A 22160-nucleotide genomic window follows, 5' to 3' on the forward strand; every position below is an offset into this window, starting at 1 on the left:
ACAGATCATGGGCCTGCAACAGCTGCCTCAGTGCACTCTGTGAGGCTCTGTGGGGCTCCAGGTGGTTCCTGTCTAAAACATAACCTTCTGTACAATTAAAATCTCCTCCTAAAAATAAGAAATCATACACTTTTACACTGCTTAACGCAGTGTCTAAAACCTTTAAAAAACAGACTCTGTCGGGTCCTGAGACTGGAGCATAAACATTCATAAAAACAAAATAAAACAGCTCGACCTTTGCCCTCACCACCAGTAGTCTGCCCTCCACCACCTCCTCCACTTCTAAAGACTCCGGTGTGAGGCTCATGGAGAAGATGATGCCCACCCCCCCACTGGTTGTGCTTAGGTGGCTAAGGACCACCTGCCCCTCCCACTCTCTTTTCCAGTCATTCTCATTTTTTGGGTCACTATGTGTTTCTTGTAAGGACATAACTTCAGTCCCTTTCAGTGGTACTTGCTGGAACATCATAGACCTCTTCGCAGCATCTCTGGTTCCATTTATGTTCAACGACCTGATATTTAAAAGACTCATATTGAAAAATATACAAAAACGACAAAAAATCAGGATGTACTTTATTCATCATCATCATCATCATCATTGTTTTTCTATTGTTTAATTCTCTGAACAATTTTCTTCAGTCTGTATACCTCCTGGTCAGTGAAACCTCCTCTGCCTTTGCTGCTCATGTGCAGCCGGGTAGGGTTTGAAAACTGCTCTTTATTAGAGAAGTAATCCTCTACTTTCAATCCCTTCATTTTCTTTGTTTTCTGGAGAAACACTTTCATCTTCCCCGCACTGTAGCTTCTTGAGCTCTTCTGGCTTCCTGCCCTGAAGTCAGAGGATTCACTTAACTGTCCCTTTCTTAGCTTTTGAGCTTCCACTGTCGCTCCCTCGTCTCTCTCCATGTCAATATCACTTACTTGGCCTGTCGCCTCCTGTCCCTCCTCACTCACCTGACCTGCCTGTTGGATCTCCCCTGTCCCCTCCTCACTCACCGGACTCTCCTTTGGGATCTCCCCTGTCCCCTCCTCATTCACCTGAACCTCCTTTGGGATTTCCCCTGTCCCTTCCTTATTCAAATGACCCTCCTCTATTGCCGACCACTCTCCCGACGGCCAGAGTACACTCCTCCACGGATCTAAATTCCGTGCTTCCGGCTGCTATGACGACTTCATTTCCCTTCGGGGATGAATAAAGTAATCTATCTATCTATCTATCTATCTATCTATCTATCTATCTATCTATCTAACCTGGCGAGGTCCATGGCTTGCAAACACTCACACAAACACACAAACACACACACACACACACACACACACACACACACACACACACCACCTAACACCTAACACCTCCTCCGTGTACACCGCAACACCACCAACACTATAACCAACCATACACTATATAACTATAAACAGAATAATCAATAAAGAGATAAAAATCGCACAAACCGCTCATTTACCGCCACCGCTCTCAACTCGTACACACTCCACAGTGCGAGAGAGAGCGCACTATGGGACAGATATTTTTTTTTATGAATAAATTGGAAGTAGAGAATTGCTTTGTCCAAGTGATAAAAAGTTATCTATCCAGGTAATAAGTGTGTGGGTTGAAGATAAAATCTTCAGAAAGGTCTTTCTCCCTATATTCACTTAGCCCTTGTATGCAAAGTCAGCAGTAAAGTGCTTACACTTCACTGCTTCCATATTTTATAAGAACTTGTGTTTCACGGTTCCAGGGGCATCATGGTGGCCTGTGGTCAAGACACAGATTATATGAACTACGGGCTTTTATTGCAAAAGTGATGTCAGACCAAGTCTAATAACAGGTGTTATGTGTGAGAAGGATTTGACATTTTACAGAATAACTGTGGATAATTACTTGAAGATAAATCTGTGATGACACCAATTCTTTAAAACTGAATGATTTCAAGAGAGCCTTTTGCATTGGATAGACCAAAACTGTATTCTTGAACATCAGCTGATATCTCTGAAATAAATCTTCATTTTAGGTTCCATGTTAATGTGTACAGCTGCTGTAGTTGTCGCACACATTTGTTTCCTCCTAAAAATATTAAATTTAGATGAAATCATTAGATACAGTAGACTCTTGAGAAATATTGATTGTTTCCTCTTTATCGACCTGTTATTCATCTTGTGATCCTTAAGATTTACCTTAAAAACCTTTGCCTTGTGGCGACCCTTTGTTACTTTGCATTACATAATGAGTAATTTTTCGTCTCAAAGAACAGATAGTGAGAATAATGCAGACTGTAACTTTAATAAATAAGTTTTTTTTGTTTTTAAAGTGATAATAAGTGCTTGTAGAAAATGTTTTCACTTAAAAATTACTCTGGAAATACTGCAGATAAAGCCATTAACAGTTAACGAACCTGATTTTCTTACTTTTATATTTATTTATGTATTATTTATTATTTCTATTTCATTTATATCATAATTAATATTGTTTTATCGGCAATTCTCTATATAGGCCTTGTTAGTTCCAGGTTCAATATGTGCACTAAGGTTCTTTCAATAAATGTTCAACAAACGTTGAACCCGTCTGGTCCTTGACTTGTAGCAATTGTTTAATTGCGGCCCACTGTGTATTACAGTTTGACGCCCCTGATTTACAGAGACTATCCTTTAAAAACAACAAAGAGGCTGTCGTGCAACAAACAGAGTAGAGCTTGCCATTTGTATATTCATTTTCTCAGTAATTGTTCAGACCTGTGGCACAAGCCCACGCGCACCTACAGTACATATGGAGAAACCTGCTGAGAGAGATGAAGTAGCATCCATTTTTCAGAGTCTGAGTATGTTGTATCATAGAGATGATATTATATAACTGCCAGACCAACGCGGCACAGGGTTCTGCAGCTTTTCTTTCAATGATGGGTGCCAGAAAACTACAGGGCACATCAAATTTTACAAATGAAAGTCAATTTACTTGCCATAAAGAGTGTAACTCAGCTTCTGAAAACAGTATCTAATGCCCTGCTTTTGAGGAGCTTTCTGTCAGTACAGAAACTCTAAATGTAATAATAGAAAATTTGTTTCACAAACTGGAGGTCTGGAATATTTCCTGAACATGGATCCTCCAACAAAAAAGCTATTGATTACCTCATGGTAATTGTTGGATCCAGCATTGTTAGTCAGGTTATGTGACTTGTGAGTCCTCAAACTTTATAGAAGGACAACAATACATGTGTTTGAGGACCAACACAACACAGTGTTTGCCTTTTGATAACCAAAGATGGAGCGATGCTTTTGAAATAGTTCAGGCAGCCAAAACAAGCTGCACTGCACCATTTATGTGATATGCTCCATTTTCCCTATCGATGCACCATCATGTGATATGCCTCATTCACAATCCTCTATTGCACATCCTCCCAAATTGGTGGTCTAAATAAGCTGCATAGATTTCCCACCATTCCCCTTGCTGCTGCTACGGCATCAGTATTGCTGTCGGTCGATTCAGGCACTACACCACCCCAGCATCCAGCGGAAGGCTCCGACAGGGGGGTTATCAATATTTGCTTATCACTCCCATTATGTCTATATAATCATATCTTGGGGAATGATGAGGTCGGAGCCAAGATGCCAAACCCTTACCATGTTCTGCTGCAATAAACATTTCCAAGGTTGCTTTTGTTTATTTTATTTCTTATGTTTAATTTCTGGCAGTTTAGTAATTTTATTTTAACTGGTTAAGACTTAAACAGTAAATTTCGAACTTCATTTGATCTAATTACTAAATAGCTATAAATTATAGGTTAATATTTCACTCTTCCTATTTATGGCAAGGTAAACGACCACATTTGAACAAGAACCACCTGCAGAAAACCAAGGCTGCTGGTGGTCTTGCTCTCCCAAATTTTCGGTTCTATTACTGGGCTGCTAACTTGCGCTGTCTTGCGTTTTGGTATTTTTACTACAGCCGATCTGACTGCCCTGACTGGGTAGAGATGATAATATGTCAATTCTTGCACTTCTCTGATCCCCACTCCCACTTCCCTCACTCAGATTCATTAAAAATGCGGTGGTTAAACATTCTTAAAAAATTTGGGCACAATTTAGGCAATATTTTGGATTTCACAGCTTCTCTCTTCTGAGCCCCATCGCATCAAACCATCTTTTTAAACCGTCCTGCCAGGATTCTGCTTTTCGTGAATGGCACAAGAGGGGTATCATGCGCTTTAAAGACCTGTTCATAGGCAACAGCCTGGCATATTTTGAGCAGCTAAGTGAAAAATTCAGTCTTCCCAAGTCTAATTTTTTCAGATATCTTCAAGCAAGGCATTTTGTTGTTTCTCATTTATCTGGCTCTTTAATATCAACAGACTTGACCACTGTTGATAGAGTCCTCTCTGTCAATCCACTTAAAAAAAAGTAAATTTCAGCTCTGTATAGCATGATTTTGGATCTTGGGCGTGCCTCCACAGATTAGAACAGCATGGGAGGAAGACTTGGGTCTCTCTCTATCATAGGACACTTGGACTTCCATACTTAAACTGGTTAGCTCGACCTCCCTCTGTGCACGTCACAGTTTAATTCAGTTCAAAGTGGTGCACAGGGCTCATATCTCAAAAGCAAAACTATCATCTATGTACCCTGATATTAGCCCACATTGTATCAAATGCGGTTTTGCTGAAGCTTCACTCATCCACATGTAATGGTCCTGTTCGAGCCTTACCAACTACTGGAGAGAAATTTTCCATACACTCTCTTGGGTGTTAGGCATCAGATTGGAACCAAGCCTGTTGATTGCTCTTTTTGGGCTCATCGAGGCGGAGGTTGAGTTGTCCATAGAAAAATGACATACTATATCCTTTGTCTCCCTGCTAGCTAGGCGACTGATCCTGCTCAGATGGAGGAATGCCTCTTCCCCCACTCACGCACAATGGCTAGAAGAAATCATGTCCTGCTTAAAATTGGAGAAGGTTAGATACTCGCTTAACCAATCAAGTGGGAGATTTCAGAAGGCGTAGGGTCCTTTTCTCGATGCATTCCAGACTCTGTGAAAACCTGGCCATTAGGTGCAGCTTAACAACACTATGTACTTTTTGCTTATGCTTATTTTAAGCGCTGGCTCACCTGTGTGAAGTTGGCCCCCCGTCTCATTCAAAATATTAAAATGACATTGCTGTTCGTTTGTGTTAGGTTTGTGCTGGTTTGTGCCGTAAAAATTATCGTTTGTGCTGGTAAGGATTTTGAGCAATTCAAAATTGCATTTTCTGGCATGTGACGTCACCCAGCCCCCCGTTCACGCCCAAATCTCATCAAAATAGTCCCAATCGTTAGTGCTACGTTTGTGCTGGTTTGTGCCGTCAAAAGAAATTGTTTTGCTATTATGGTTTCTTAGTTTTTCCCGTTTGATTTTTCACACATGACGTCACTCAGCCCCCCGTCCTCCTTCAAATCGCGTCAAAATGGTCTCTATCGTTAGTGCTACATTTGTGCTGGTTTGTGCAGTCAAAAGAAATATTTGTGCAACTATAGTTTAAAAGGTATTCCAGTTTGATTTTTCTCACGTGACGTCACTCAGCCCCCCCTCCATCTTCAAATCGCGTCAAAATTGTCTCTATGTTTAGTGCTACGTTAGTGCTGGTTTGTGCTGTTAAAATAAATGTTTTTGATACTTTACTTTTTAAGTAATTAATACAACTTTATTTTCCCTTCTTGTTATGCAACCATCACCCCTAGAACGCTCAAATCGTGTCAAAATGGTCTCTATCGTTAGTGCTACGTTTGTGCTGGTTTGTGCAGTTAAAAGAAATCTTTCTGCCACTACAGTTTAAAAGATATTCCAGTTAGATTTTTCTCACGTGATGTAACTCAGCCCCCCTGTGCATCTTCAAATCGTGTCAAAATGGTCTCTATCGTTAGTGCTACGTTTGTGCTGGTTTGTGCAGTTAAAATAAATCTTTCTGCCACTACAGTTTAAAAGATATTCCAGTTAGATTTTTCTCACGTGATGTAACTCAGCCCCCCTGTGCATCTTCAAATCGAGTCAAAATGGTCTCTATGTTTAGTGCTACGTTAGTGCTGGTTTGTGCTGTTAAAAGAAATGTTTTTGATACTTTACTTTTTAAGTAATTAATACAACTTAATTTTGCCCTCTTGTTATGCAACACAGCCCACCGTCAACCTTCAAATCACGGCAAAATGGTCTCTATCGTTTGAGCCAGGTTTGTGCTGTCTCGTCATTTCAGGTTGTGTTCATTGTATTTCTCCATGCTACGTATGTTCATTGTTTACTCGTGTTTCTGACCTCGGACTGAACCTGTGTGCCCTATTTGGATTATGTTTGCTTACCTGTGTACCGTATCCTGCCAGTAAACGTTTGTTCTTTATTCAACTACTGAGTTCTGAGTCGTGCATTTAAGTTCTGCACATCACCTTCAATTCTTAACAACTATAGTTTTTAAGTTAATGTTAAAGCTTTATTATGCCCACGTTTGACCTCACCAGCCCACAGTCCACTTTGAAATCTCAAAATAGGCTCTATCGTTTGTGCCGTCAAAATAATTGATTGTTCCCCAATCATCACATTTGTAGGTCCTGTTTATATTAGGTGTTTGCTTGTTTTTTGTGCGTTATTTTCAAATACATTTGAGTTTGGTTCACTTCAGTCTGGTTTTGATTTAGATGTAATATTCTTTATTAGCCACTTGTCACGGTATCTGCTGTAAGTAGCAGGGTCATGAGATGAAACACAAACAAATAGAAGCACAGAATGTGCACTCAGCCAGAGCAGCAGGCAACCATACCACTGTACCACTTGACCGGCAAAGCAGAAGAAACTGCCTAGGTATCTATTTTTACCACTTTTCACTCGCCACAGGAAGTTTTTTTTTTTTTGTATAGGTAAGACCTTGTGAGACAGTGTTTGAACAATTAAAATACAACCTCATGACATCGACGCATCAATTCTTAATAGGTCTATTCCAATCAAGGCTTTACCAAAAACAAATTTAAGTCACCCATCTCATTTGTATGAACCCAAGGGATTAAAGGTATTCGGAAATGTGATAAGAGGAGTAAAGAGGCAATTTCTCAGGTTGGCAACGCAACTGCGTGTGCCATTTATTAATCAACAAACAAAGTGCAAAAATAGCAACAAATCAGATTTTATAAAAATAGCATCTCTTGCTGAACATGAAGCAGAACATGAATGGAATGTTTTTACTGCTCTTTTGTGTAGAACAAAACATGAGGTTGCACGCTATGTGTTTCCTGTACTGTGGAAACCCCCTTGGTCAGGTCATCATACCGCTCCCATGCCGAGAACGTCCTCCTGCAGAATGCCACATAGTGTCCCATAGCTTGCCAGTCATGCCCTGGAGTAAAATGAACAACGCCCCTAAGGAGGATCTGCTCATTTCCAATGGTGATGTCCATGGGAAAGTCGTGGAGTCTGTAGGTGCACTCTGCAGCAATTTCGACCCACAGTGCTGCACCTGTGGAGTAACCATGGTCAACCATACCAATGCAAAGGGGCGCTGGCATGGAAGGGTCCACTTCCATTGATGGCTTAGCTGCTTCTGTGTTTAGAGGTCTTAGGCATATTGAGGGTTGCAGTTCGACTCCCTCCACAAGTGCTGCCTGGAGACCTTGAATGCCCTCTCTTTCTATAATGCCCCCATCAACAGGTACTAGGGGAACTGGCCTCCTGACAGGCAAACCCCTCCTGCAGTCTGAATTTGAGCACTGGGTCTCTGTCACCAGACTAGGAGCATGGTTCATCAACCTTGTGATGATATGGGCAATGTTACACACAGAATTAACCTGCTTTGCTCCTAAATGCAGTACTTTGTGGTCAAAACTGTTCAGGAGGATTTCTGCCCTCTGTCTGTAGGCATCATTGTTGATTCCCTTTGTCACAATGCTTGTGACTAACTTGAAAATGTCACTGTTTTCCTGGTGACTTTGTATGTATATTCTGAAATTTTCACTGTCACAGAATGCAGAGCAGAGACACTGACAGAATGAGTCAAATGCACATGTGTTTTGAAGACTGACCTGTGCCTTGCCTATCTTAACAGGTTTGGTCAGATTGCCGTTTGGTAGAAGGCCAATTTGCATTTTTTGTTTTTTAGGAGCTGTGTCAACATGAAGCCACTCTGGGCATGGGGTTAGATAGCTTTTTCTCTTTTTGGGTGGTACAGCAAGGCCTCTCCAGTTTTCCATGGGGTTGTCTTCTGCCTCCCCTTCAACTGGAGGTGTGTCCATTTTATTTGGCTCTGTGTCCTTTGAATGGACTGAGAGCGCTGCAGAGGAAAGCCGCATCTGTCCTTCGATGTAACCAAGGTGTGTTCTAATGAAACGGTCCAGGCGTATGGGCAGGTTTTCATGTTTAAATAAGCCACGTTTCAGATTTTTGAATTCCGCCTCTACATGAGCAGAACTGCCGGTGGCCGTGCTGCCTGCAAATACAATGTCTCTCACAAATCTGAGGTCTTAAAGTATTGTATATGGTAAAACGATGTGTAACCAGATATCCAATTTAACATGAGATGCATACATTCTCCATAGGTTTGTTATAGATATATTATACTACATATAACCATATACAGTAAAAAAAAAAAGAAAAAGAAAAAAAGTGGTTACAGCTGTTAAAATCTTTGGTCCATATCAGCCTATCATATGCTATCAACACCTTTGCATTTGGGCATGTAATGAGGTACAATGTCCCCTCGTACTCCTAGCGCAAAACGTTTAAGCAGCACTAAGGAGTTTTTTGCTCCCCTAGTAATTTCCCTACCGACACCCATGGCAAGGCCGGAGATGCCATTCTCCGTATTAAAAGTAATTGTAGCGGCACAATTTTTTTCAAGTTGTTATTTTAAGGTAGAATTGTTACAATTTGTTATTTGAATTTACTGATATTGGTGCGCTACTACCACTTACTGGATAAACGGTACCTCCACTGTACATTAGCCATGCCCATCCCCCACTACTCGTGTCAGCTCCAAATTGATACGTTGAGTTTTTCTCCCATGATGAGCTGTTAGTTTGCTAATGACTAGCAGCTTTTTTATCATATGCATTTAATTTCTTATCTAAAACGAATGTATTTAAAACATAGTTCAATTTGATTTCTGGTCAAACATTAGGTTTTACTAAAGAAATGTGTAATGTTGGGTGCTATATCTTACCTTTGACAGATGAAGTTCGTTGAAGTTATTTGGGGTTCCTTCTTTTTCAAGAACAATCACCAGAAAGTAGGCTACAGATTGGTGAAATAACTATATCTCTCAAGTTTATTGTGGTGTTAAGTAATCCTGTCGCTCATTACTCCTCTTCAAAAACCTGCTCTCTACCAGCGGCTTCCAGCTGTGCACCCCGTTGTGCAGGTCAAAAGGGATTGGGGGACGATAGAGAGGTCACCCAATCACTTGATCCCAGAGTTCCATAGAGACCCTGACCTTCACTGGCTATCCCAAGTCCAGTTTCATGGTCCCCGAACCCCCCCCCCCCCCCCCGACCCACCTGTCCAGTTGTTGTCAATACAGAAGCTGGAGGAGAGCGTCATCATTAGCGTGTTCATCAGTCAAATCACGTTCATCCTGCCATCCACATATAGAGAGTGTGCGTGTGGAAATACATACCGTTCTTATTTTGTTATTAGGACTTTGACATCATCTGTTCTTACCGGACAATCGGTGGCCTTCATAAAAATCCTTTTGGGATTCGTTCATTCACATATCCCCCTTATTTTATCACTTCACAATAGTTTATAAACATTTACTATTTGGTACAAATATTCATTTTAACAGCAGAAAAAAATCACAAACGTAGGACAAACAAATGAGACTATTTGTATGACATTTTGACGTTGACAGGGGGCTGTTACATAACAAAAGAACATAGCAAAATCAAGTTTTAATAATAACTTGTCACATGAGAGAATTCAAACGGGAATATATTTTAAACTATAGTGGCACTAACATTTCTTTTGACTGCACAAACCAGCACAAACGTAGCACTAACGATAGAGACCATTTTGACGCGATTTGAACGTTCTAGGGGTGCTGGTTGCATAACAAGTGGTCTGTTTACATAACAAGAAGGGAAAATAAAGTTTTATTAATTACTTAAAAAGTAAAGTATCAAAAGAAATTATTTTAACAGCACAAACCAGCACTAACGTAGCACTAAACATAGAGACAAATTTGACGCGATTTGAAGATGGAGGGGGGGGCTGAGTGACGTCACGTGAGAAAAATCAAACTGGAATACCTTTTAAACTATAGTTGCACAAATATTTCTTTTGACTGCACAAACCAGCACAAACGTAGCACTAACGATAGAGACCATTTTGACGCGATTTGAAGGAGGACGGGGGGCTGAGTGAGGTCATGTGTGAAAATCAAACGGGAACAACTAAGAAACCATAATAGCAAATCAATTTCTTTTGAAGGCACAAACCAGCACAAACGTAGCACTAACGATTGGGACTATTTTGATGAGATTTGGGCGTGAACGGGGGGCTGGGTGACGTCACATGCCAGAAAATGCAATTTTGAATTACTCAAAATCCTTACCAGCACAAACGAAGTGCATTCAACCACGAGGGTACAAACTCAGAACAACCAGAATCAAGAAAGTACAATTCTTTAAAAGAAGCAAATCTACAAAGTGCTATAAGTAAGGTGCCTTAAATGACAAATATTTCAATGCTTTTATAAGATAGAAATAGGTTATAAGTGAGTGTATCTCTCTCACTGCCTGAGTTGAGTGGTATTTATTTTTTTGTTTAAAGATGAGCAGTTGAGAGCTCTCTCGCTTTCTCAATTCAGACATAGCAGCACTAGGCTGGTGCACTAGAAATAAACACAGATTATTTAATTATCTGAAATTTTTTTTGGCTAAAAGTCTGTAAAAGTAATTCTCAATACAAACTCCTATAATCACAGTAATGAATCTGACCTAAAATGAACCTGACACAGAAGACTCTCACATGAAGTACAGAAAGAGTGAGTAGGACAGAAGCATAAAATCTCTTAGCTTGTGGTATCAACTAAGATTCATCAAGGTCACACTGGGTCCAATAGCAATTATCTAACCATGTGACCTGCAATATGCATTGTTCAATGGCAGAATAAATCCCTAAGCTGTAAAAGCTGTAAACCATATGTATATGCACTTAAATATGAATAAATGCATATGACAATATAATACTTGACAGTATATTGTAGAACATTTTGAGGAGAACTCACTAGTCGTGACAAAGAATCATTCTGAAGAAGCTCCATAGCATTAACAACGGCCAAGCAAGATCAGGCACTGTACCTGTTTCCTATATCAGGGAAGACATCCAAACATTCAGGTAGCACGTAGTACCCTATTTCTTTTAAGTATGAATTAGAAAGATAGACCGTTTTATGGTTCCCTGTAGCATTTTTAAACTCTTGACTTGTGTAGCTGTGTTTCTATTCGAGGATCTCTGTTCTTTTTCTCACACACACACGTACACAGGTGAGTAACCTGAAACACAGTTTAACACTGAATGAGGATCAACAGTGTGGTAGTGGGGGATGGTCAGCGTCGGCTACAGGAGGGAGGGAGTGGAGATGGGGTGCTGGGATCAGTGCCTGGGAGAGAGTCTAATTGTACTCAGGTGTTCCAGTTCCACTAATGACTCTCTCCCCTTATCAGCAGTAGCGAGCTGGGGCTCGGGACGGGCACGAGAGGAGCCAGTGCACGCCCGGAGAAGGAACGATACGCTGCAAAGCGAATGAGGATATGCGTATGAGAAGTTTGATTTATGTTTTGTATGGGTGTCTGAAGGAATAAAATAAGCTACTGAGACACACTTACCTGCGTCCCCACTGTTTCCTGAAAACTAACCCACGGTGACAAGGGAGATCCTGTTATAAACAGGTATTGTATAAATTCCGTTATTTTAATTTATAGAATAAGATGTTTGTAGAAAACATATCAGTTTTTAATGAATGACTCTAACCCAAATGATGAACAGTTCACACACATGTGTTTCCAATCGGGTTCCTCAGTGCTTCATCCCTCCTTTTCTACTGGTGGAGACATGCTTGAATTTCTACTTCAGACTGGTGAAATTAGCAAACCTGACGGAATGATGGCCACCTGGTTTCACAGAGCCAATAACAAGGAGGAAATGAACAAAGCTTTAGCAAGTAAACACACACAAACACAACATGAAATGCATGATTTAAAAATAATTTACCATTTTATCTTACATATTATCTTGCATCTTATGTCCCCCCTGAGGTGATGCCATGATCCTGGAGGCTGACGTCACTCTGGAGGGTTATGGGACACCCAGTGAAAAGTCAATCCCTATCGTGGCCCACCGTCCTGACCTCTTTAGTGATAACAACCTTAACCAATGGCTAGATGCGGTGTTGGCATCAACAAAAGGTTGTGGAGTCAGATATCACAGAGTGCTTTAGACCATTTAGTATTCCTTCTAGATTAGATTAAATAATTAAATAAATTAAATAATTTTAATAATCTGTGGTTTGATACATTTCAGATTTGATGGGTGAACTACATACATTAGATCTGCTGTGTTTTAATTTGCAACTGAAAATGGTGAAAAGTACAGTTTTGATGCGTAGAGTCTTTCTGCAGGCGTGAAGCTGGATTTTTAAGTCTCTGGAATCGGTGGGTTTTTCATTAGACCTGCTTCTTCAAAAGAATAGCAGCCAAGGAATAAACCGGCCTGTGTGGCTTAATGCAGAAATCCTCCAAGGTCCCAACGTATCAGACTTTCTGCCCTCAGCTAATGGAACGAGGTAAGAAATGTATTTTTTTTGGCACAATTACCTCTATTTGATTAGGGTTAGGGTTATTAATCTTGAGTACTGTGGTATTCACAACTTTATATTGTACATAAATTCCATAAATTATTGCCACACTGCGTATGTGTTTAATTATCTACTGTAATGCTGCAGGGAATAACGAGTATAGTGGAGTCTAAAGTAGTGAGCAGTGTACAGGCACAACAACACAAAGCGCCAAGGTTTGATTAATTCACTACCCCATGATAACTTGCAGTACATTTCTCACCTCATCTCTTTCCGTCCTTCTTTTCCTGATTTCTGCAGTTGATTGATGTGACTTTGTCTCTTGGTTGGAAGGTAACACCTGATCACAATCTGATTAGAATTCAACGTATTTACTTTGACCTACTTAACCAAGCATGTGATGTCAGTGAGTTAGTCTCCAGAGGAAAAACTGGTTTGATGTCATCATCAATATTGTCTTTAAGTTCACACCACCCTCAGCAGAGCACAGGCTTAACATCCTTTGCACCACTTGGGGTGTGAACCTAAGAGTAACAGGGTTACTTTCTTCTGTATAGTTAACATGAATGGTTGGGATTTACAGCACATGATACATTGTTTCTGATAGGTAGCCTATGGTCCGCCACTTTTCACTGAAAGCTACACAAGGTCCATGGTGGAGGATATGATTAATTTGATGAGTCCCACAAAAGGTGCGGGTGCATAAAAGTGAGATCATCCGGTATTATGAACGATCAAAGGCTGCTGAAGTTCTGATCAGTCCTTCAGATCAGACACCGAGAGCATGTCCACAAAGACGTTGTGGCTACTTGCAGGGCTTGCTAACTTCGACATGAACTTCACTACAATATTTTTTACCATACTTCATTAAAGTATTTCTATAAAACTAGGCTTGACCTCTGTCAGCCAATGTGAACTTTCATTTTAATGATTGAATATTCATACTGCCTGTTTAATGTTATAAGTGTATTATGTTAGTATACATTCAACACATACACAATCCTCTGCTGTTGATGACATATTGTTTACAGAGAAACTTAGAAATTCTCACCTAATTCAAGTAGAGACACAATCTCGTCACATTACATTTCTGTATGTGTCATACAGTAAAAATTGTCATCTGCCTTCCTCTGCATGTGGATTGAAAGCATGTGGCTGGAAGGTAAATGTGCCCCAGACCTTCAGGGGGCCTAAGACATCAATGGCACTGTGTGGCAAGTAGGTTGTGGTCGTTTGATTACTATCAGTTTTGTTTGTTAATATTTTTGGGACCCCTTAAACATGATATAAACTATTGGCCTAAACATGATATAAACTATTGGCCTATACAGGCCAATAGGTAACACCTATATTATCTCCTAATCTAGACGTCTCTTTTTGTAGAGGGGCCTTTGGCTTGCATTGTACTTATATGGTGCACATTCACAGATAAATCTGTGATTAAAAGGAATTACCCAAAATTAATTACAAACTAATACATATACAAAACGTAAGACACACTTAATAGGTCCCCAGCATTTTTTGCCCCTAAAACAGGTGATATCAGAAGTTACACATAGTTACAAAAACCTACTGTATATTAGAAAAACTGTTCACTATATAATGTTTATATTAGAAAGATGATTTTTTTTTTCCTGTTTGCTGCTAGAAAGGGCATGTAGCAACATCAGCACCATAGTCTGATTTGTTCACCGGAGTTAGAACAAGGTATCATACATGACAATGGCTCACTGTATGTACAGATGGAAGTCACGGATAGTTCTCTGAACTCTCTTCAGGTGACAACAGTTTCAATCTGTAGTATGCCAACGTCTGAAATCAATCATTTCAAGTGATTCCATTTTCAAGAAAAGAAAAAATAGCTCTTTGTTCAGAAAGCTTCAACACTTGTTCTTCTGACCCTCACAATTAAAAACAAATGTTCATGGATGGTATGACATAACAAATTATGAATGTTCAGTTGCCAGTGACAGTCCAGGTCCGTGACACTGAGCTTGAGTTGTTGGTGCTGTGACTTTGTCTCCAGGTTCAGCCTGACCTTGTGGCAGGGTTCAATCCATCCAAACATCAGCGACCTCCTGTTCATCCGCGACAACACCAATCCTGCCAGAGTCTACTATGATATATATGAACCAACACTGTCTGCATTTAAACAAGCCGCAAGTAAGACAGGAAGTAATACAGGAGCAGTCGACCAGTTTTCAATGGACATGTAGTTTGATATGAAGAGCTGGAACAGAGAAGAATGTCTGTCAACATTCTTTATGGAATGAATAATTATTTTAATGAGTAAAACTATCTCCTATACTTACCGACTTAAACATGTAGGCCTTATTAATTTTATGTTACTCTCACCATTTAAAAAATCACAATGTGGTCTCTTCATTTATCAAGAAGGCATCCAAACAGATTTCACATAATTATATCTGCACTATCAAAGAAAATAAGTTACGTTGTTTGTGGCATTTACATTGTGTTTACAAAAAGTTTAAAAAGGGATGTGTGGATTCAAATGTGAAAAATAATGAATAATGAATTATTTTTAAGTAAATATTGAAAAAAAAAGAACAAAATGCTAAGCAAGGATTTGGAGAAAAAAATACAAGAGAATGAAGAAAAATTGTGAGCTATGAATACTGAGTGGAAATATAAAAGTATGAACGCTTTGATCAGAAGGGAAATAACTTGCTTTATTTGTTTGCTGTTTGCTTACTGTCGTGTCAAATGTGTTTACAGGGCAGCAGGGCAGTCAGAGGAAACTCTACCCTGGAGGAAACTTGATTGATTTCCCATGTAAAACTCACAACTCAAACACCAAATTCCGGTCCACACAATGCAGCAGCTTTGCCGTCCACTGGTTCACTGTCACTGACCAGAACTCCCTGATGGTTCAGGTCTCAGGTACAGTTTGTAGCTTTCTAATGGGAAAAATTGTAACCTACACATATGTTATCCTAATACCATAATTGTGCACTGCTGCTGTGAACCACACTTTCATTAATGTGACAGTGATGAAGATGTAATTCTGATCACAATTTCGGTCTGATTTATAATATGTGTGTGGCTCTAGATGGGGCTGGGGGAATGTTCAGGTGAGTTCTGACAGCAGCCAACTGGGAGTGCCACTGGTGGAAAGTTCTGGAAAGAGTTCAGAGCCCCTCACACTGCAGGTAAATAAACACAAAAGATGGTAAAGACGGGTAAAGCAAAGGTTTATTTGTTGTTGTATTTCTTTAGTTTTTTAGATAAACCAGTGTAGTGCCTGCTTTAAACCTTTGGAATGAGCTGGTTATTTGGTCTGTGTTAATGCTCTAGAGCAGTGATTCTCAAATGGGGGTACGCGTACCCCTGGGGGTACTTGAAGGTACTCCAGGGGGTACTTGAGATTTTGTTTTTTATATATTTAAAATTAGCATCCATTCAAAGATCCTTGAAAATTTGTTATTTAACAAACATTCAATAAAATATAAGTGTAAGTTCATGAACTAAATTTTATATTCAGTAGGCTTTTCAATTTAATTATCCTAAAAAAACAGAGTCTCCCCCATACCGATGGTTTGACCCAACCTGGCACACACCACCTGTCATCACCTGCCTTGAAAACTTCAACAATGGAGTTGAGTTGAAGTGCAGCAGCAAGCAGCTGCTGAAACACGGAGGGACAAGTACCAAAGAAGGCGAAACCAGAGCAGAGAGCCTTCCCCAAACAACACCGTGAGAGCTTGTGCCTCTTCGGAGGCTCGCTAAAACGTAAAAGTTTTCCGTTGTGAAGTTAATGATTCATAACAAGTCCGCGTCTCTACCGGTACCCTTTCAAAATAAAGCATGTAATACAAAAGCGGAAATGAAATTGTATGACCTTAAAGCGAGCAAATATTTCACAATAAAATAACAGAAAGACACTTCAACAATATTAACAATAACATAGATTGGGTTATTTACACTTTTTGCTTTTTCTGTGGGGAGAGATTAGCCAACAGTGGCATTAAGCCACCACATCTTCAGCGGTATCTCCAGACAAAACATGAAAGTCATATTGGTAAGCCACCTGAGTTTTTTAAGAGGAAACTTTCTGAATTCAGGTCATCTCAAGACACGATGCGAGAAGCAGAGGGAAACAAGCTACCTGTCAGTATTCTTTTCGATCCTTAAAGAAGATATTTTTAGATGATAAATATTGAAAAAATATGTTTTGAGCTAATCTTTTATTTAAAACTAAGTTAATGATTTATTTTTTGGGAAGAAGTGTTTAGCTATAATTAAGTTCATGAGTTCAGTTTGAGAACATATCTTTATTATGATCCCAAAAGAGGTCACTTTAAGTTGATAATTATTTTGATGTGCAGAAATCTTTATTTATATTGAGATAATAATAGTTATTTTTTATATCTTTTTATTTCAAAATAGTTCAAGAGAGACCACTTAAAATGAGCAATGTTATGGAAATTGATGGAGTTTTAAAATGCTTTGCGCTGGTTAGGGGGTACTCGGCAGAATTTTTTCTTCGAAGGGGGTACGTCACTGAAAAAAGGTTGAGAACCACTGCTCTAGAGCTACTCTGCGACACCATGAGTGTCGCCGAGGTCTTAAAGCTCCATTTTTGAATCACTCGACGTAACATCATCTTGAATTCGGCCAGGCTACGTCACCAGGTGACCACGTCATCACGCCAGTGCCACTCTCTTTCTTACACACACCCACACATAGACACAGACAGGCAGACACACACACGACCACACACACGCACACACATAGATACCCTCAGTATTACATGTGTTTCTAGGTATTGCGGCCGCTGTTGTCATCTTTGAAATATTGGAGATTGTTAAATGAACAATCATTGAATATCATTAACTTTATTTCCCCTTTTAATGAATAATTTTGTAATTAAAGTATTTGTATTCTGTGTTTATTTGTGCATATGTATATGAATACAGCTGGATTACTATAGCCTGTGTTCGAACTTAAAACACAGGCTATAGTAAAAACCTCGCGACGATAAGGAATAATTATAGATTGTATTATACTTAATTGATAATTTTATTGTTGTCATTAATTATTTAACTATTCTTAATTGATAACCGTATCATATCTAATTAATTATTTTACTGTTCTTAATTAATAACTTTATAATTTTTTATTATTTTAATAAATAATTTAATTTTATCATTTCATGATTATTAATAATTAGCCAACGTCACATCTACTACTACTATTGCACAATATATGTGACTCCTCCTCAAACAGTTCTACAATAAACTGTTCCTTTTTTAATTGTTTGCTCGGTGAACTTTGTGAGCGAAATTCAGAGTGAAATTTGAAATATTTGCATTCATTTTACCTGGTTTATCTGCAAGAAGATATTTTTTGCACAATTAAAAATTTGTGTAGCCTTTAAATAATTTGAATGATTGACTTAATTGGTGTTATATTTATATATATTGCATTTGGGTCATTTCAGATGACTTAAGCAATAAACAAAATTGTCAATATTCAGACCCAAGTTCACAACTTTTCCAAATAAAAGCTCTGTAATACAGGTCGATATATTAAGCAGCAACAAAATAACCCTGTGCTTTTGGAGATCAGCACCTGTGCTGCATGTGAGTCTGTCAGTCTGATATGGTGGAGTCAAAATTATCTCGCAGTGATTTTGACTTTTTTACCATTGCAGCAGATTATCCAAGGGCAAAGAAGAAGACATGTCCAATTGACGGAACACTGCCCCTCCCCGACTGACTGCTACAGAGCGCTGCTCGTCTTTTCATTCAGTTTTCATTATTATTAAACGTATCACATGTCTTGACATGACAATCGTCTCTGTACTTCCCAGGACCTCTAAGACCACACATCCCAAGTGTTAAACTGATATGTTGAATGGTTTGCAAGATATTCATTCAACATACAGACAGATAGAAAGACAGACAGACAGACAGACAGACAGACATACATCTGTGGAATTAGTAGGTAGTTTGAATTGACAAACGGGCAGTAGGGCTGTGCAGTGGTTAGTGCTGTCGCTGTTGCTCAGTAGCAAGAAGGTTCTGGGTTCAAACCTGATGGCCAACCAGGGCTGTTATTTATGGAGTTTGAATGTGCCCCATGTCTGTGGGTACTCCAGCTTCTTCCCACAGTCCAAAGACATGCAATTAAGGTCTACTGAAGACTATATTGACCACATATGCGCATGCGAGTCTGAATTGTTGTTTGTCTCTATATTTCAGTCTTGTGATAAGCTGGCGCCCTCTCCCCACCTCTTCCAAATGTCAGCTGGAATTGGTTTCTTGAGACCCTCAAAGGATAAGCAGCATAGATGATGGATGGAATATATTGTGACATTTCGTTTGGATTATATATTAAATTATTTAAATTCAGTTCAGTTTTATTTGTATAGCCCCAAATTATAATATACATTATCTGAAGGCACTCTACAAAGAAGGTGTAAGGTGTCCAACAGATCCCACAAAGAGCAAGCGACTGAAGAGAGAAAAAACTCCCTATATTAATAATAACAAAAGCAACAACAATAATAACACAGATAAAAATCATATAAATAATAGTAGTAATAATAATTATAATTATAACAATTAGTTGTTTTCTGAATCCTGGAGCTCTGGAGTCAGATATACTTAGACAGAGGGAGTGACAGAGCAAGAGAGAGAGAGACTATGGGATGGAAAAGCCGAACAGTCGGTGACATAAGGGGCGGCTGTGGGGTAGATTGATCGTCCTCCAACCTGAAGGTTGGCAGTTTGATCCCCAGTCGGACCCATCTGCATGCCGAAGTGTCCTTGGGCAAGATGCTAAACCCTGAATGGCCCCCCATCGAATAACAAAGTGCTGCGATTAGATGTACTCTATGAATGTATGTGTGAGAACAGAGCGAGAACTCCATACAAATTAAAACAACCTCTGAAACAACACAGGAAATTAAGACTTTTAAATGTGATCTTTTAAACCAGTGATTCTCAAATGGGGGTACGCGTACCCCTGGGGGTACTTGAAGGTACTCCAGGGGGTACTTGAGATTTTGTTTTTTATATATTTAAAATTAGCATCCATTCAAAGATCCTTGAAAATTTGTTATTTAACAAACATGAAAAAAGGTTGAGAACCACTGTTTTAAACATTAGATCACTGTCAACTAAGGCTATTTTAGTTAATGAACTAGTCTCCAATTGCAACATAGATTTATTGTCCCTCACTGAGAAGTGGCTACATCCTGATGAATATGTCAGTCTAAATGAATCTACTCCCCCCTGTCATATAAATTCACAGGTTCCCAGAGAATTTGGGTGAGGAGGTGGAGTTGCTGCTATTTTTTACTCCAGTCTATCAATTAATCCTAAACCTAAACTCAGCTACAACTCATTTAAATGTCTTGTTCTTAGTCTTCGCGTCAATCCAGGAAACAACAACAGCCAATCATATTTGCTGTAGTTTACCGTGCTCCGGGGGCTTATACCGAAGCTTTAACGGAATTCCCTGAATTTTTATCAAACCTAGTCCTAAAGACCAATGCAATTATTATTTTTAGTGACTTTAATGTTCATGTTGACAATAATAAAGATAGTCTTAGCGTAGCATTTATTTCGATACTAGACTCAATTGGTTTCAGTCAGTGTGTACACCAACCTACTCACTGTTGTAACCACACACTTGACCTAGTATTATCGTACGGTGTCGGAATTCTACATTTAACAGTACTCCCACGCAATCCAGTGAAAAATCTATTTTAGGTACACCTTTTGCATCTTTCTCCAGTGTGTGTTTTCCCCACCTTCATAATCTGAATTTCATCCCCGCCTCGTAGTGACCCCCCCTCCTGCCTGGACGAAGCCGCCGGTGGCACTCCTTCACACGACTTTAAGGCCGAGCTGCTCTCGTCACTCCGTGTTGAGATGGCGGCTATTTTCAAGACTGAGCTTCAAGCGGCCTTGACCGAGAACTTGTCAAGCATCAAGATTGAGCTACAGGCAGTGAAGTCAGAGTTATCTAACAGCATTACAAACATCCAGTCTGATGTGCGTACTCTGAAGAACACAGTAGGTGAAATGGAAACATCGCTTTCATCCTGCGCCGATGACATTACTACATTACAGGCTAAAGTGGAGCATCTGTCAACTAAACTGATAAGACTGGACAATAAATGCGAGGATTTGGAGGCGAGATCACGGCGCAATAACATAAGGTTAGTGGGAATTCCGGAAGATTTTTCCACCTCTTCTGCTGCTACGGATATTTCCTCTCTGCTCAAGGAGGCTTTTAAGCTGGAGAAGGAGCCTCTCGTGGACCGCGCTCATCGTACTCCTCAGCCGAAGCCCGGAGAGTGCCCTCGCCCCATAATCGCTCGTCTACACTATCATACAGACTGTGTGGACATATTGCGCCGAGCCAGGGCCCAGCAACGGATCAAGATTGGAGAGTTGAGTTTCTCTTTCTTTCCCGACCATACCCCGAAGACGGCTCGTGCCCGAGCCGCCTTTAATGATGTCCGACGCAGGCTCCGTGAAATACCAGGGATCCGCTATGGTCTGCTCTACCCGGCGTGGCTCCGGGTCACTCACAACGGTGCGGAGGGGGAGTTTAATTCAGCAGAGGAGGCCAGCGCATTCATCAGGTCGCTCATGTAAGAGAACCGATAAGTGATACACACCGTTGAGGAAGCAGTGACAGTTAATATTGACATTTATTAGTTTTTTCAGTTAATCTGTTTCCTCTTATTTTAATAAACACACAGTATGTGGTTTTCAGTTTAAAGTGGTCTTGTTTGGTTGGACCTTTCTGTCAAATGTTGCTAGGCTTGCAGGAGCTCAACCCGAAGCTTGATAGTTATGCAAAAAGCCGTAAGTATTCATTTTAGGGATCTGACTCCTTGTGGAGTTAGCACTGGGTTCTCCATCGTTTGGGGATGGGGTTGTTGTAAGTGCAATTGGGGGGGGGGGGGGGGGGGGGGGTGTTCAGTGTGTTTTTTTTTTTTTTTTTCTTCTTCTTCTTCTTCCTTCCTTGGGGATGTCAGCCTATTTCTATCTCTAGGAATTTAACATATGGCCACCAATACTAATACTTCTGATGTCTAACTTACTGGGTCCTCTGTGAGATTCCTGAGCTGGAATATTAAAGGCATGGGGAGTCCAATTTAGAGATCAAAGATATTTGCTCATTTGAAACGTCTTAAAGCGGACTTAGTGTTTCTGCAGGAAACCCACATGCACACTAAAGATCAGGTCAGACTTAAATGTCCCTGGGTTTCTGAGGTGTTTCACTCTAATTTCAACTCTAAGGCCAGGGGGGTTGCTATTTTAATTGGTAAGTCAATTCAGTTTTCAGCTTCCAAGGTGATATCAGACAAAAACGGCAGATACT

The sequence above is a fragment of the Platichthys flesus genome, chromosome 14, assembly GCF_949316205.1.
Source record: "Platichthys flesus chromosome 14, fPlaFle2.1, whole genome shotgun sequence".
NCBI lineage: Eukaryota > Metazoa > Chordata > Actinopteri > Pleuronectiformes > Pleuronectidae > Platichthys > Platichthys flesus.